General features: G+C 38.8%; 1 long non-coding RNA gene across 19 annotated transcripts in view; it reads right to left on the bottom strand.

The window, feature by feature from the left end:
- LOC110469129 (uncharacterized) overlaps positions 1-15296 on the bottom strand; it is a 92843-nt gene that overhangs the window by 12658 nt on the left and 64889 nt on the right. For 14 of the 19 annotated variants that reach the window (XR_014955297.1, XR_014955292.1, XR_014955298.1 and 11 more), the window contains one exon: positions 9312-14910. The exons of 1 other annotated variant lie outside the window; for it this stretch is intronic. This is a non-coding gene — a long non-coding RNA (uncharacterized LOC110469129). The remainder of the gene's footprint in view (positions 1-9311; positions 14911-15296) is intronic. 4 more of the 19 variants (XR_014955295.1, XR_014955302.1, XR_014955305.1 and 1 more) reach the window with 2 other exon arrangements.

The following is a 15296-nucleotide window of genomic DNA, read 5'->3' as shown; positions in this document are numbered from 1 at the left end:
GTGTGTTAAATATAATTTTGGGTTCTAACATAATGTTAAAATAGAGACTATGTATGTGGGGGAAGTGTTTTTTTAGGAATGAGATACTGGCTTCGAGGAACACCTAAATCTTTCAAAGGAGAAGAATTTATGGCTTCTTATCAGAAGAAGCTAATTTCTTCAAACCTTACTCAGACTCAAAGACGCCATGGGAATTAAAGGAAACAGTTGACACACAACAGACAGAGTTTCTTGTTCAGAATAGAATGTATGCATACCCATGAAGGATGTATGAATATGCAACAAGTGTATTGGTTTAAGGTTATTCCTTTGTTCACAAGTCATGCTTTTTGTGACTTAATGTCCGAGAGCATCCAGACATCAATAATTCTTTGCTTTTTATTGTCTTGTAATTGTCCTAACTCTAAACATCATTACTCTAATTGTATTATTATTTTTCTAACCATTTTATTATTATTAAACTTTTAACATTTTAAAAACCAAGTGATTGGCATTTTTCACACAACTAAAGGCAAAAGTATTTGAAAGGGAGATTAATAAATGCTCTGAGCTGGGAAGTCTCTGCTCAGAACTAGCGTTGGCTCAAAAGCAAGTGCAGCACTTTTGCCAGCAGAAGAACAAATTTGCTTTTTATTTGGAGCTTCAGATAAATCTTAAGCATAGCTGAAGTCATTCAGGACCTCAAGTGGGAGAGAATACAGCACTTGCAGAATATCTGTCAGCACACAGGCAGCAGAGGCTGCTCGGGTCACAAGGGGGGATCCTCTCCGAGTGAATGAGCACGGTTTGTTCTGGGTTTTGGGCTCGTTGAAAAGAAAAGATCTGTTTCAATTCCAGGACTGGTTATTTTCCTGTGTGAAGTCCTGGCAGCAGACCATTTTCTTAGAAGCTTGGAACAGAGGCTTTTTTCCCGCTAATGGGAAAATCTCAAAGGTTTTGTGAAGATTATATAGGCACTTAAAGATTCAGAGGGTTGTTCCAACTGCCTGAGCTACCTGAAATTGAAGTGTTTGTTCTTAGCTTTCACAAAACCAACTGGTAGGCATGGCTGATTTTTTTTTTTTTTTTAATCAGGTATCTCTTACTGCTGATTTTCTGAATCTTTTTCTTTTTCCTGTTCTGTTACAGGAAAAGGAGATTGTAACTGATTTCCCTGTTCACGGATTTCTCTATAAAAACACTTACTGTTTCTCATGAAACAGTAAATGTGAAAAATAGGCCTCTTTGCTTTTCTAGACAGTGTGTTTATTCCTAGATATTTCGAAAACACATTTGCACAATTTTGTGTTCTCTCTTAAAACCTGAATTTAGCCTCCAGCTCTCTAAGCAAAACAACCCGTAAGAAAACTGCTGGACCAGAGAGATCTTGAAGCCTGTACAGAAACACATTAAGAAAGAGGCCACAAAAATAATCTATGGGCAGACAAGGCAGACAAACAATTAAGGCAAATCTAACCTTTGAAAGTATGCCAACTGTCCAATTCAAAAATGGAAAGGATATGGCTATTATATATCCTGTTTTGCATGGGTTTTGAATAACGCTTTTTATTTTGTCTAATTCATTGTAAATATGAGACTGCAGCAAAGTACTGTCCTCCAAAACATATCCTCAAAATCAGTTATGAGAATGCAAATGTTCCCTGCTCCCAAATCTTTTGAGCAGCTTTCAAACTCTCATTCAAAATATTTTAATAACTATTTTTTTCCCAACTTTCCTAGCTGACTGTGGGAACAGCAGTTTGAAGAGGAACAAGGTCTACCCAGATAAAAATAAATAAGATAGCAAGAATTAAATAGTAATAAGCATGTGAATAAAATAACATTATAACAATAACAAGAATGTAAATGAAATAAACAACCATTTGATTAAACATGGAGGAGGGCAAGACAGGCAACACCTCAAGTGCAATTTAATTCAAATTTGTGGTTCTTCCATGAAGCTGAAGAGCTGCTGCTCGTGCTGTCACAACCAAACACACCTCAAACTGCAGGAGTCATGTCTGACAATATATTTGTGCATTTTAAGTCTTTATAATTTAAATAAATACTCTGATTGTGAAGCATCCAGCAAGCAAAAATCTCGTACAATTCCTGTGGGATGCCTCTCAGGTGATGGGGACACTTCCCACACCCCATCCCAGATGGACACAGGGATCTTGTAGCTCTGCAGCTGTAACTTGCATCCCATTTTTCCTGACTACATCAATTCTGTGCATATCCACCCAACTGTACCTGTTGGGTGGATGGTTCTGCTTCTTGGAAAAGAGCATTTCTTAGAGGGGTGACAGAACCTTTCAAGATTATGGACTAAATAAAAAAATTATATGATTTTTCCTTATTTAAAGCACAGCTTTCTCCATAAATACTTCAAATAGTTCCAGTTTACTGCAGAAACTTTGTTTTTTTCAGGTGTGGATACTCCCCCTCTGAAAGTCTCTTTATGTGTGTACTCTACACTGTAATGCCCCACAGAGATTTTCAAGTTGAGCTGAAATTATGAAGAAGAACTCAAAAAAACCTCACTATCTTACAAACTTATTGCATTAAGCTTCTGGCAGCACTTGATGGGTACATAGGGTAGCTGATATACCCTCCACTACATATGGAATTAAAAGCATTTTACTGCACCATTCCTGCTGTTTAATTTTAAAGCATCAAATTAAAGCTTAATAAAGCCCTAATTAGGTTGCTTTATGATAAATTATTCAAGAGACATTTCACATATTCCACAGTAAACTGAATTCCCTCAGTTCTTTGGCACACAAATATCTCATTTCAAATATTTACAGAGGAACATGCCAGAAACCCAGTTCAAAGAGGTTTTGACAAATCAGAAAAGTTTTACTAAAATGTAATCCCAAACATATGGTTTCTTCAGCTCACGCAATTCCTGAGGCCAGCTGAAAATGCTAGCTAATGCAGAATGAAAAGAAAAAGCTCCAAATTTAATATGAAAATTAAATAGTCTATGGAAAGATTAAGTTTCATTTCCACCAAGGAAGAAATTTTTGTTGAGCTCCAGTGGAAGCAAGATTGGCTTCCAAGTGGTGCCAGATTTCACTGACGCAGAGCTTGACATTACAGACACAGTGAGGAAGATATAATGTCCTACAGAAAATAGGATTTAAAATGTGCTTCCTATTTGCCACTCATTTTTAACAGCCACCTTGAATCCAAACCCATATTTATGTTTCCCAATATAAATTATATTTATCAAATATATATTTTTTATTAAAATATTTTCTTTATAAAATATATAAAAGATATATTTATATACATTTATATTATATAATTATTAAATTATATCATAATGCACATAAAATATATAATATAGAAAATATATATTATATATTTTATATAAAATATTATTTATATGTAAATATATAACATATATTTATAAAATATATAAAATATATTTATATTTCCCAATAGAAAACACAAGAGCTACAAGAAACAAGCAAGGCTAAAAGAAACAAACAAATCAGTGGTTTTCAAATAAAGTAGTTGAGAATATTTGAACTTCTGGTTATTTTTTTCATTACCTTTTTTTTTTTTTCTTTTTTTTTTTTTTCTTTTTTAAGTGAGAAAAGTCAGGCCTCGTCAGTGTTAGCTATTCTGGTAGCAGATTATTCCACTACAAAGTTCTCCTCTTCACTCTGCCTTGCTGCTTTATGCCCAGCAGTGCTTTCAACTCATCACTTAGTGTCAGAACACATAGCAAAATGTGTCAAAACATGTCTTCTGGAAAGAAATCCTCATCTTTTATTGCAGCATCAATGATTCTTCTTACAGTCACACTTGAAGTTGATAACTGCACTGGATTAAAAATGTGTTCTTAATAAACGTTCCAAATGATGGCTTCCTGTAAGCTTTACAGCCTATTGTCAAGTCAAACTTTTTTGTGGTCCTAATTCAGGCATGATCCAAACCCACACTAAGGAATTTTTCCCAATCTGTTGAGTTTCACTTTATTCTACAAAAGCAAGGGTCCTGATGGTGTTGTAGCAGCAGAAAAGCCACTTTATAATGGCTAATAAAAAATAGCACATTCTCCCCATCATCCCATCACCAACTGCACTTAGAGAAGTCTGCTTCTGGAGCAAGCTTTAATTCTCACATTATTTATTTCTTAACAGCAGGAGCCCTGTTCAATAATTTCTGTGAAGGCTGCATGAAATACATGCCCAGAAATTGGTACCTGGTGTTCCCAAAAGCCAGCACAGGATTGCAGTGAGTTTGTGAGTTGGTTGTTTGGGTGCTCCCTTTGGTCCTGAGCCTGGACTAAAGATGATGCAAGGGTTTGCTGAAAAGAAATTGGAAAGACCATACACACAATGTGTATGAAGAGGCACAAATCAGTCATGGGCTACAAACAGCAGCTCTGATAGCCACATGAAAATGAGTTGTTAAAGGGTAAGTGGGTTTCTGGACAAACAATATTCACACCAGGTTCCTGCTATGAATAGTATATAGGAAAAAAATGGCTATATTTAGATCACCTCTATTTTAGCATATCTTTTCTTTTATAAAATGGCCTGACTGCTCAAGGTGGCAGCTGGCTTTATGAATTTAAAAACTATTAAAAATTCTGACCTTTCTGGATGACACCACAACAAACTTGTAAGCTCTGCTCTCAGTGAGCAGTTCAGACTGACAACCTCAGTCCCATTTGTTTTATTTGTTCCATCAGTTCATAGGTACTTTTATGAAATTCAGGGATTTGAAGACTCACATCTGAAAATAGCATTCAATTAACTCTACAAAGAACACCACTGCTCCATTTTAGGATGCCTTAGTTTAAGATGTATTTTCAAGGAAGCAGTTAGAATAAATGAGGTTCTAGAGAACCACAGAATCATTTTAGCTGGGAAAAAACCTCAAAGGCCATTGAGTCCAACCAGTAACCCAGCACTGCCAAAGCAACCACTAAACCAGGTCCCCATCCACATGGCTTTGAAATACACCCAGAGATGGTGGCTCCACTCCCTGGGCAGCCTTTTCCAGTGCTTCACAACCCTTTTGGTGGAAAAGTTTTCCTCATACCCATAAAACTCCCTCTAACCTCTCCCCCGGATGCCCAGGTGTAAAAATAAATTAAGAAATAATCATTAACTCTGATCATACTCGGCCCAAAAGCAGAAAAGGTACTTTAAAATGTTGGCAAACAAGATCTAGACTCAGTAAGAAAACTTGTTTAACAATCTCATCGTTTCTGGTGAAGATATAAAATACCCTGGGGATGCAAACAGATGTTACTGGAATTGCCAGAGAAACACCAATTACACAAGTCAGAGAACCCACCTGACATCCAGGGCAGACCTGACACAGAACTCTGCTCAGGAAGAGGGGCTGATGGACTGAGAGGGAACACCAGCAGCTCTGGCAGGTTCCTCCCTGATGTCAAAAAGTTGTTTTTTTACCAGTGAAACATAAATTTTTAAGGAATTTAGAGATTTTAGAGGAGCTAAGATTTTAGTTAGAAATAAGCCTTACTAGAGTTAATTAAAATAATAATAATAAATGAGTAGGCCTAGATGAAGTAAGGAGTTAGTAGTTAACTAATAATTGATTGCTTTGTCAGCACAATGTTTGGTTAGCTGGGTTTATAATGAAGAATACACAAACTGACAAAGAGCTTTAGGAACATAAGACAATTGTGGGCCTCCTCTGTTCTGAAACCAATTGAAGACAAGGAATGGGAATTCTACCAAGAGTTCATTTGTCATATCTGCATTGAAAAGGTAGAAAGGTCAGAAGGAGGAAGACTTCATTGACTTCCTCATTTTGTGACCCCTCCCCATGAAAGGGACACCGACCCATTTCAAGGAACCAACTACGCATGCTGAATAGATTTTTGGAGTAATTAGCATATGAAGCAGCGAATGGGATGTACCAAAATTATGAATATGTATTTGTATTTTGGGTATTCAATACTTGTATGGATAAAAAGGCTCTGTAATCACCTGGAAGCTGCGGTGTGGATTTGGGAGCGATCCCACACACAGTAAACACACATTTTCTAACTTTAAACTCTTAAAGAGTTTTTGTCCATCACAGTTGGGTATCAGTACTAGATCAATATCCATATTTTTTTCAATAAATCACCAGAGAGGAGCAAGCACACCCCATTCCCAGGGCGAGAGCAGCATCCAGGAGAAGCAGTTTTGGCAGATGCCTGCCGAAGGAAAAGGGGTGCAAAATGCAACTTGCAGGCAGCAGCTCTTCAGCCAGAACTGCTGGGGACACAACGTGGTCACAGCCCCATGGAGTTTGCCCTGCCTTTTCTGTCAAACAGCTTCAGAGCAACTCGAGTCAAAGGAAGGGCCCCAAACTAAGGAATCAAAGGACCTGCTCCCAAAAAGTTGCACTCCAGCTTAGCTACACAGAAATTAAGACAGTGTCCACACAGGACTGGAAGTCAGGGTCGCTGATAAATATAGTGCTATAATTGAAAATTTTCATTATACAGATTATTCTGAAGTCTCTATTAACAAGCAATTTAAATATATAGGGTATATTTAAGATATGTGATGCATTCATCACTTGTCTAGTCATCCTTTTCCAGAGGGTTTGGACAACTTCCAATAGAGGGAAAAAGTACAGATGCACTATTTGGCTGGATGTTTAAAACACATATTCTCTGTCCCATTTGTAGCCCTTATGATACCAAGACAGTTAGAAAAACTCTCCAATTTCTCTACAGAAAAAATAGCCTTCTTAAAGGAATTTGCTATTGGTAATTTTTTCCCTTTTTATTTTCCTTCAACTTGTCTATTACTATCTTTTATCTTTCTTATGTTGTTTCTGTTTATATGGTGACACAATTCCCCCAGAGAGCAGGAAAAAAACAAGATTTGCACTAGATGTGGAAAAGGGTGTGCTAGTCTTCCATAGCAGTGCATAACAGGAAAAATTCTAGGATATAGGCAAGATCTTTCTGAAAATTACAGTTGCTATTACAGCTACCACTCCCTCCTTTTTCAGCTTCCTGGCAAAGTGATAGGCTTTGCCTTGGATCACAGGAAATTGAACTGTGCTTCCTCCTTCCTGAAATACAACATCAAGCTCTCCCTATTAACAACACAGATCAGAGTTATAATAAAATAAAGCTAGATATTGAACTTTAATAAGGTATAATTTGGCAGAAACAAACTATTTTGGGGTCATCTGCATAAATAAAATAGAGCAATTACCTAAAGTTAGCTGTAGCATTAGGTGAATCATACCAGTATTAAATTTAATCATATTCATGGTCTCTGTATTCCTTTCCCAAGCCAGAGGTGGAAGCTGCAGTGCATTTGAGGTGTGTTACTTCATACCTCATTAAAACAAAATAGCTTCCAGCTACTGAAACTCACATTTGCATTATTCCCAAAATTGCATTCTATCATCATGACATTTGAAGTGAACTCATTGCTATTGTTGGAATGAGCTGCCTTCTCCTAGAAAGGAGAGACTGCCACAAGCATAATTAATCTCCAAGTACATCAGACAATATTTCTCCTATTTACTGGTAGTATTAATGAGATCTGGTGTAGATTAAATTGGTGAAATTGGGAATAGCAGGTTCACTAAGCAATGTATTTGTGTGTTCCAGGAGATTTCAACAGACTGAACAATGACCTCCAGAATATAATTATGGAAATATTTTATTCTTTTCATTTAGTTTAAGTTAACTCTATATTTAGTATGCTCTCAAGAGCACAGTGTTGGATATGAAATGTAATTTTTCCTTATATCAATCTTATTATCTTTGAATCTTTGTTTGATGATAAGAGACAGAATTATTTGGCACTTGTTTGCCATCTTTTAAATCCATTTACTTTTGTGTGAGGATAAAAACAAGTTGTCCATCATGCCAGCAGCAGCAGACACAATACTGGTGCAGTTTCATGTCACTTGGAAGCAGCATTGGCTATAAAGGCAACAAGATCTCTGTCATCCAGTAAACTGGAAGCCAAAAGGTGGTGATGGGAGAGTTTCATATAGAAGGAGACTAGACAAGGGAAAATAAGAGAATATGGTGCTTCTTTTACTTTTATGGTGTCCAGGGGTTACTGAAGATGTCTCAGGTTTTGGCTTTTCTATTTTTCACATTCTGTGCTGCTTTAGTGTGTGGGTCTGGGCCTCACATGAGGGAATGCTGAGCTCCCTGCACAGAGCAGGGACACAAAACAATTCCTGCTCCAGCTGGGCACCAAGGACAAATGATCCAAATCTCAGCCCAGGAGCACAAACAGCGTGGGCTGGAGAGAGAAAAACAAGCAGGATGGGGCTGCCTGGGCTGGAGCTGGAATGGGACAATGAACTCCAAGGTGCCAATGGAGCAGAACTGATCCCAGGGAGAGCCCCCGGGAGCGCTCGTGCATTTTGGGACCATTTTGGGTCATTTGGGTGCAGCCCTGGCTGGGCTCTGGTGCTGCCCAAGGTGGATCCATGGAGGAGATCCTTTTAATCAATCCCTGCTTTATTCTTTAGCTCTGCCCAGCCTCTGCTCTAGCTCAGCCTTCATAAGGTATCACTGACTTGGCTCCTCCATTTCAGCAGAGCTCCCACTGAATTCTACAGTCACAAAAAATATCTCTTAAACAGGTCCTAGAAGCCTCATTTCGAGGCAAATATGTGTCATGTCCAAGTCCTTCCTAACTGGTATTTATCTAACCTGACTTTAAAACCTCTGAGAAATAAGGTTCAAAAATCTACTTTGCTGTTTCACCATTATTGAGATGCTAATGATTAGATGCCTCCCTTTTGCTTTCATTTAAACTTAGCAATTCTTGTTCTGCCAATCACATGGAAAACAAATTATGCCCTTCTGCCAAGTAATTCCTGGTCATTAAGGCCTAAGATATATGGGTTTATATCTTTTTGTGGATCACTCTTTAGCTCTTTTAAGCTGGGAATTATTTTTCTTTTTTTAAATACACCAAGACAGACATAGCAGCTGAACTGCTGTGCAAAGCAGAGACATTCTTTTCCACATCATCTAGGCTACAGTCATTTTCAAATACAACCCAGCATGGCTTCTGTTCTTTTTGCAATAATTTAAAACTGTAGAGTCACATTAAATTTGCAAACCACTGTAGCACCAGAACCCTTTCCTGGAGAACTGTCACTAACCAATTTGTTTTCCCACTCCTGTTTGTGGTATAGGACAGTACCTTGCAGGTGTTATTCTCAAAATTAATACTAATTTCAAAATTATGACTTCAACTTGCAAAAACCATTTTTTTCTGTTCAAATGCTATTCTCCAGCACATCTGCACACCCTCTCAACATCCATAAGGAGAAAATATTTTCAACAAACTCACCAGTCTGCTGCAAGCAAAAGAAACCAATGAAATAGCAGAGGTTTGGACATTCAGATGAACAGGGTCAGGGATCTGATCTCAGATCCTCCCCCCATGGTCACATAATCAGCAAGCAAGGATGGGCAACATTTCTTCCAAAGATGCTTGCTGCTATCTGGGAAAATAGGGATAAACAATTCACATTAATTTTGAGGAACCTTTCTGATACAGACACAAAATTATACATACAAGACAATATTTATGAATTATATGCCATGAAATTATTATGTTTATATAATAAAGCACAAAATTACTGCAATGCCATCTGGACTGAAGAGGGGAAGAAACACTGAAGTTGTGACAGAAATAGACTAAGATTTTAAATTAATTTTTAAAAATCAGGTTCCAGCCTCAGATCAAGAATTTGAATCAGAAAACCACATTACTGTCAGATATTCCCATTCCACATTTTGAGAGGGATTTGAGATCATGTTCTGAGCTCAGGAAAACATTGCATTGGAGGTTGAAATCCACCTCTGTGGAGCTGACTAAACAGCGTCTGTGTGACCACTGGACCAAAGTGCTCCCTGAAAGAACACGATTTAAAGGGGTTTGCTTAGCAGAGATCCATACAAATAAAAGGGAGAGGGAATCAAGACACAATAACTTTCCTGCTGTCAGAAGCAGCACAGAATTACAGAACGATTATCTGCCAAAGGCTGAACACATGAACACAACTAAGCTCCTGGCTTTCCTTCGCGGCGTGACAAAACCTAATGATCCTTCAGTGCTTTTGCTTTACACTGTTATTTTCCCAATAAATAGTGTGAACTTTTTTCTTCTCACATCCTAAGTAATCACTTATGACAATTTATTTGGAATGACAAGTTGGTTTTATTTCTCCAGTTTCTCTGCAGGAGATGTACTGGAACATCTTTATCTCACTGAGTCATGTCCAAAAAAGTATAAAATTGAAGAACCAGGGCTCAAGAGCTTTCCAATCGTCTGAAGCATTTATTCTCTCAGAGAAGTTCTGGAGAACTCACACATCAAGTATGACAGCAATGGCAAGATTTGTGGTGTTTGGAAAATTTTCATAAGGAAAGTTTTAAAGTTCAAGCACTTGCAGTGAGGCGGCTGTAACTGAAGTATTGTTAAATATTAAAGTAAAAGAAATTAAAAAAAAAAACCAACAACTATGGGATCTCAGGCTGAAGCAAAGGAGCACTACTGTTATATAAAACAATTTTAAACCTGCTCATCTGTGGTGGGTTGGCATTGTCTGGCTGCCAGACATGCAGCCAGCACTCCCTCCTCTGCTGGAAGGGGAAAAAATAAGATGAGAAATCTTGTGGGTGAAGCTAAAGGTGGGGATATCACTCAGAAGTGACTGCCATGGGCAAAGTGACTTGGGGGAAATTTAATGCATTGACAATGGCACAAAATTAAGATAGCACACCCCCTTTACTGCTATGCACACTCAAATCTGCTGGCATTCCCTAGGAGCTGTTCTGACCACTTAAAAGATTTTCCTCCTTCTGCCATGAAGAAGATCAAAATTTTAAAAATTCTCTTCCTGATCTTATGGATCAGCCATTGCCCAAATGCTGTTCTGTTCAATAGGCATGGATTTAATTTTGAATGTGCTGGGCTGTGCTCACATAAAATGCGTTTATTTCTGCCTCTGATTCTACACAGGAGCTCCCTCCCCTAAAATCGTTGCTGCACAATGTCTACATACAAATCAGCCATGAAGGGATGTGAGAATCACTTTTAGAGGATATAAATTTAACAGCAAAGAGTGAACCTCGTGCTCATTTCCCACAAGCAGTGGGGAAGGCTGAAGGACTTACAGGCTGTGTTAAAGACACTGTAAAACCTGCATTTATTCATGCTTTTCAGAGAATGCTTCCCCAGAGATTACAGCAGTGAGGAAGATGTATTCCTTTCTTGTAAAAGCATGTTGCTACAGAGGGCAGCCCATGCCACGCTGGCCAGAACAAAGATGCCAGTGCATTTTGTATTTCATCACCATGTGTGGGGATGGGAAATAGTGAGACACAGGACAGCTTCTGCTTTACTCCACTTGTTTTCCATAAATTATGGAAATGTGGCACAGGACTGTGAGCTGTACGGGAGACCTGGCAAGTGGAACCTGTCAGTGCTCAGTGGCTGGGCTTGTTGCTTGGGCTCAGCCATCAGTTCAGCTGCATTTGAGGAGCTGATTTTCACTGCTCCTTTTCTGGGGTACTGAACTCTAAAACAACCTTTATTGAAATGGAACGTGGCACAAAATGAAAAGAAAAATAAATCGTTGCAGCAACTAACTCTGAAGTCTTCTTCTCATAGCGTTGAAAAAGGGAACTGTGTTTAAGTGTTGTGGTTGAGCAGAAATCGTTCCCACATAATTGCCCATTAATTTTATTATTGCATTTTATTACATTATCTGCAATTACAGTACTCTGCTTAGATAAAGCAAAATAAGATGCTGAGAATATCTAAGTAAAGATGCCAACAGCTGCAGGAATTCAGGCTTTCTCTTGCACTACTAACAGTCTAAAACCTGCAAGTAAGAATTTTAAATGTCAAACACTGATATCTTCAGTCCTCTGTACTATTAACTAGGAGAAGACCAAATTTACATTTATTCTTAACAATTAAAACTTTGAGATTCTAAAAGGCATTTATCAATTGGTCTACCAAGACCGGAAAAACATGTAGAAGTCTTTAGAAATCAACACTTAGAGGAAGAGTCTTTCATTTTTAATGGAAAAAATGTAAGTATATTTTACTCATCTTTTCCCAACTAAACAAATTTATTTCATCTTTAGATAACATTATTTATAGCAGGGGTGGAACAAGATTTGCTTACTCTTTCCTCTCCTTCCCCCATTAAAAAAAAAAAAAAGAAAAAAGAAAAGACAAGCAAACAAAAATTATCATATTGATTTGGCAAGCTTTCTGCTATCTTTTAATTTCTGGACCGGACGCAAAATATTTTATCTTATCTAGTATTACATATTCCATGAAAAAATAAAACAAGTCAAATCTTTAACTGAGTATAACAGATAATTAGCCCACTGAGACTAGAAAAAAGTTAATTTAGCATATTGCAGGAAAGCAACATTTTCTTTGTTAAGGTCATATGATGCCCACAGAATTCTTACACTGAGACAATGCAAAGTTCTAATAAGTAACAATGCAGAGCTGAGATTTTCCCTAGGGACTTTTCAGATGGATTTTGCCTTAGGGTGAAGGGCATGTAGCCAATAAACAATAATCAGAGAATGCAGGAGAAATGGTGCTAAGCTTTTGTACCAGTGGAAAGACAAAGGAGAGAAAGTTGGCTACTCAGGTGAGGAATCAAAAACATGCTGATAATAAATTTTTCTCATGATTATACATCCAGTAAAAAAGCAAAAGGAGAGCTGTACTCAAAAAATTCTCTTTAATGTGTCACTACCAGACTGGCTCTGTGGTTTTTGGTAAAAGGAGAGAGACACCACAGGGATGAGCTCCAAGCATCAGTCAGTCTGTGGAGAAATCCTTCCTCATTGACTGGAAAAGCTACTCACACAAATTCATTTACACTGCTCCTACCACTCAAAATAAGACAAAAGTTGCAAAAGAATTACCATTCTTGAAAAAGATCCATATTTAGCAGTTTGCCTGTCCATATTAAGAGGGATATATTGCAAACAAATAGTAAGCTGCTCCTAATGTAAAGAAATGTTATTCTAATTATATCAAAACTCTAGCTCTGGTCTAAGAAAAGCCATCTTTGAAGATCTGAACTAGCAAAAAATTGCAATTTTAGAATAAGAGAAGATACAAGCTAGAAAGAAACAGCATCTAGAGGTTCATAGAGTGGATTGGATAAACTCAATAGGAAGAGGAAGGCAGAGAAGGCAGGAGATAAAACACCTGACTTGGATGACATTCAGACACCCCTATCTGCCCCTCTCCTGCCTCCACACACACTCTTTGCTTCTTATTTCTGTCCAGAAGTCTGAGCCTGACAAGAGAAACCTCAAGTCTTTCAGCCACCCTGCAGCTCTACTTTTCTGAGTGGATTATTCTCAGTAATCAATTGGCTTTGTTCTACCCTGGGAGATATCAGTCTGGAAAAGTTTCTCTCCTTGTAAGCTGGAAAATCAATTTCCCTGAGTTCTAAGCAGGACAGTAGGAGCTGGAAGAGAAAGGAGATCCAGGATAATCTTTTCATCCTGGGGTGACTGCTGCAGCCTGGCTTTTATGTGATCTGTGGCACGGAGCCTAGCCAGCAGGGATTTTATCCAATCCAGCTGCTGAGTGCTGAAGCTGAGATCCACCACAAGAATCCAAAACTCTACAGAGCTTGGTCTCCACTCCTCCTGATGTTCATTGTTTCTATCCATGTCTGTGGACAGCTCAGGCTTTAAGGGGGAGAAGGTGAGAATCAGATTCTCTGGTCACAAAGCAGGTTCAGCTTTCCCTGCAGCCTGTTGCAAGGGAAGCAGCAAAACCCACATTCTGACTGTTTAGAGGTATTTCCAGAAAAAAATCAATCCACAAATCGCCAGGAAGAAAATTTAGCAGGAGGCCCAGGGATAGGAAATAAGACCTGAGAAGAATAACGAAGCCAAATCAGGACACAGAAAAACGAGGAGCATTGGAAAGCAGCACAGTGACAGAACAAGGATTTACAGATTAACATTCTCCAAACTCACTGATCTTTTACATGAAAGAATCCCCTGAACCCAAGGTTTCAAGGGAAATGGTTACAGACAACTCTAAAGTATGAGAGGACATCAGAAAACTGAGACTTTACTCTGAAACAAGCAGACACTCATGACTTTATTTATGGCAAGTAAATTTATCCCAGGATTATTCTCCTGGATAGCTCAATTTTTCTTTCTTTCTAAAAGTAGCAGCATTTAACAAAAAGGGAGTGTTCACATGCACACACAAATGGAGACAGGCAGCTTTATTTGGAGTCTTTTCAGGCTGGCTTGTACGAGTTCTGCCTGTTAACTTTGGCTATTTTGATTTTACTCACACAGCAGGGATGTGGTCATTTATATTAACACCAGCACCAGGCAAGCTGGGGTTCAGGTCCCATTCAGAAAAGAGTGACTAGGGGACACTGCCATTCCCACAAAAGTGGCACTAAAATCTAAATATGAGATGAAAAATGTTATGCAAGCAAAACCACCAGCACAGAATCCAGTCTAGGCAACAACAAAACACACGGGGAAAAGTCCAAACTCTGTTCTTTCTCTCCCCTGGCTCCACCACCAAGGAAACTGCAGTTTTCTGGTGCCAGAACACCATTGTCACTTCTACTGCTGACCTTAAAACTGTCCTGCATCAATTGCACATGTGCCACCATGCACTGGGCAGAAATCCCTGATAATTGGTTTTCCTGTGCCTGTGCAGGGGAAGGAGAAAACCCCTTTCCTGAAATTGTACACAACCAAACCTTAAAATGCCTCCTACCAGCATTGCAGCCATGGCACCACCATGCACCGACTCCTGTTTGAGTGGCTCTGCCGTGTCCTTGTGGGAAGAGCTACATGGTGTCAGAATCTGAGGTATTGATGATTCTGAGATTGTAGAAAGTCTCTGTCTCTCAGCCCCCCTGCCAAAACAGAAGCCATAATTGGTCTGTGCTGGTTTCCAGGTTGTTTATTCTGTTTATCTCTCACATGTTCTGCTGCCCTGCCCAGCTCTGTCCTGCAGGGCAGCGTGGGGCTCTGCCCTCAGTGGGATGTTACAAACATTATTATTACTTATATCAAACACTCAGAGCTTGTAATTCATCCTGGAAGATTGAAAACTCTTTTCCATGGCCAGAGATCACAGCCAGTGTCTCTGGGGGCTCTGTCCAGGGGGGTTCCTGACCCCTGCCAGGGTCCCAGACCTGCCAGGGCAGCCAGAGGGAAGCCCTGGATTCCCACAACATGGAATTAATTGTATTTTCTTTGCACAGGCCCTTTTTGAGCACTAGAGAACTGTGAAGGGTTT

The sequence above is a fragment of the Lonchura striata genome, chromosome 5, assembly GCF_050655825.1.
Source record: "Lonchura striata isolate lonStrDom1 chromosome 5, ASM5065582v1, whole genome shotgun sequence".
In the NCBI taxonomy this organism is placed as follows: domain Eukaryota; kingdom Metazoa; phylum Chordata; class Aves; order Passeriformes; family Estrildidae; genus Lonchura; species Lonchura striata.
This window is presented reverse-complemented; position numbering and strand designations above follow the sequence as displayed.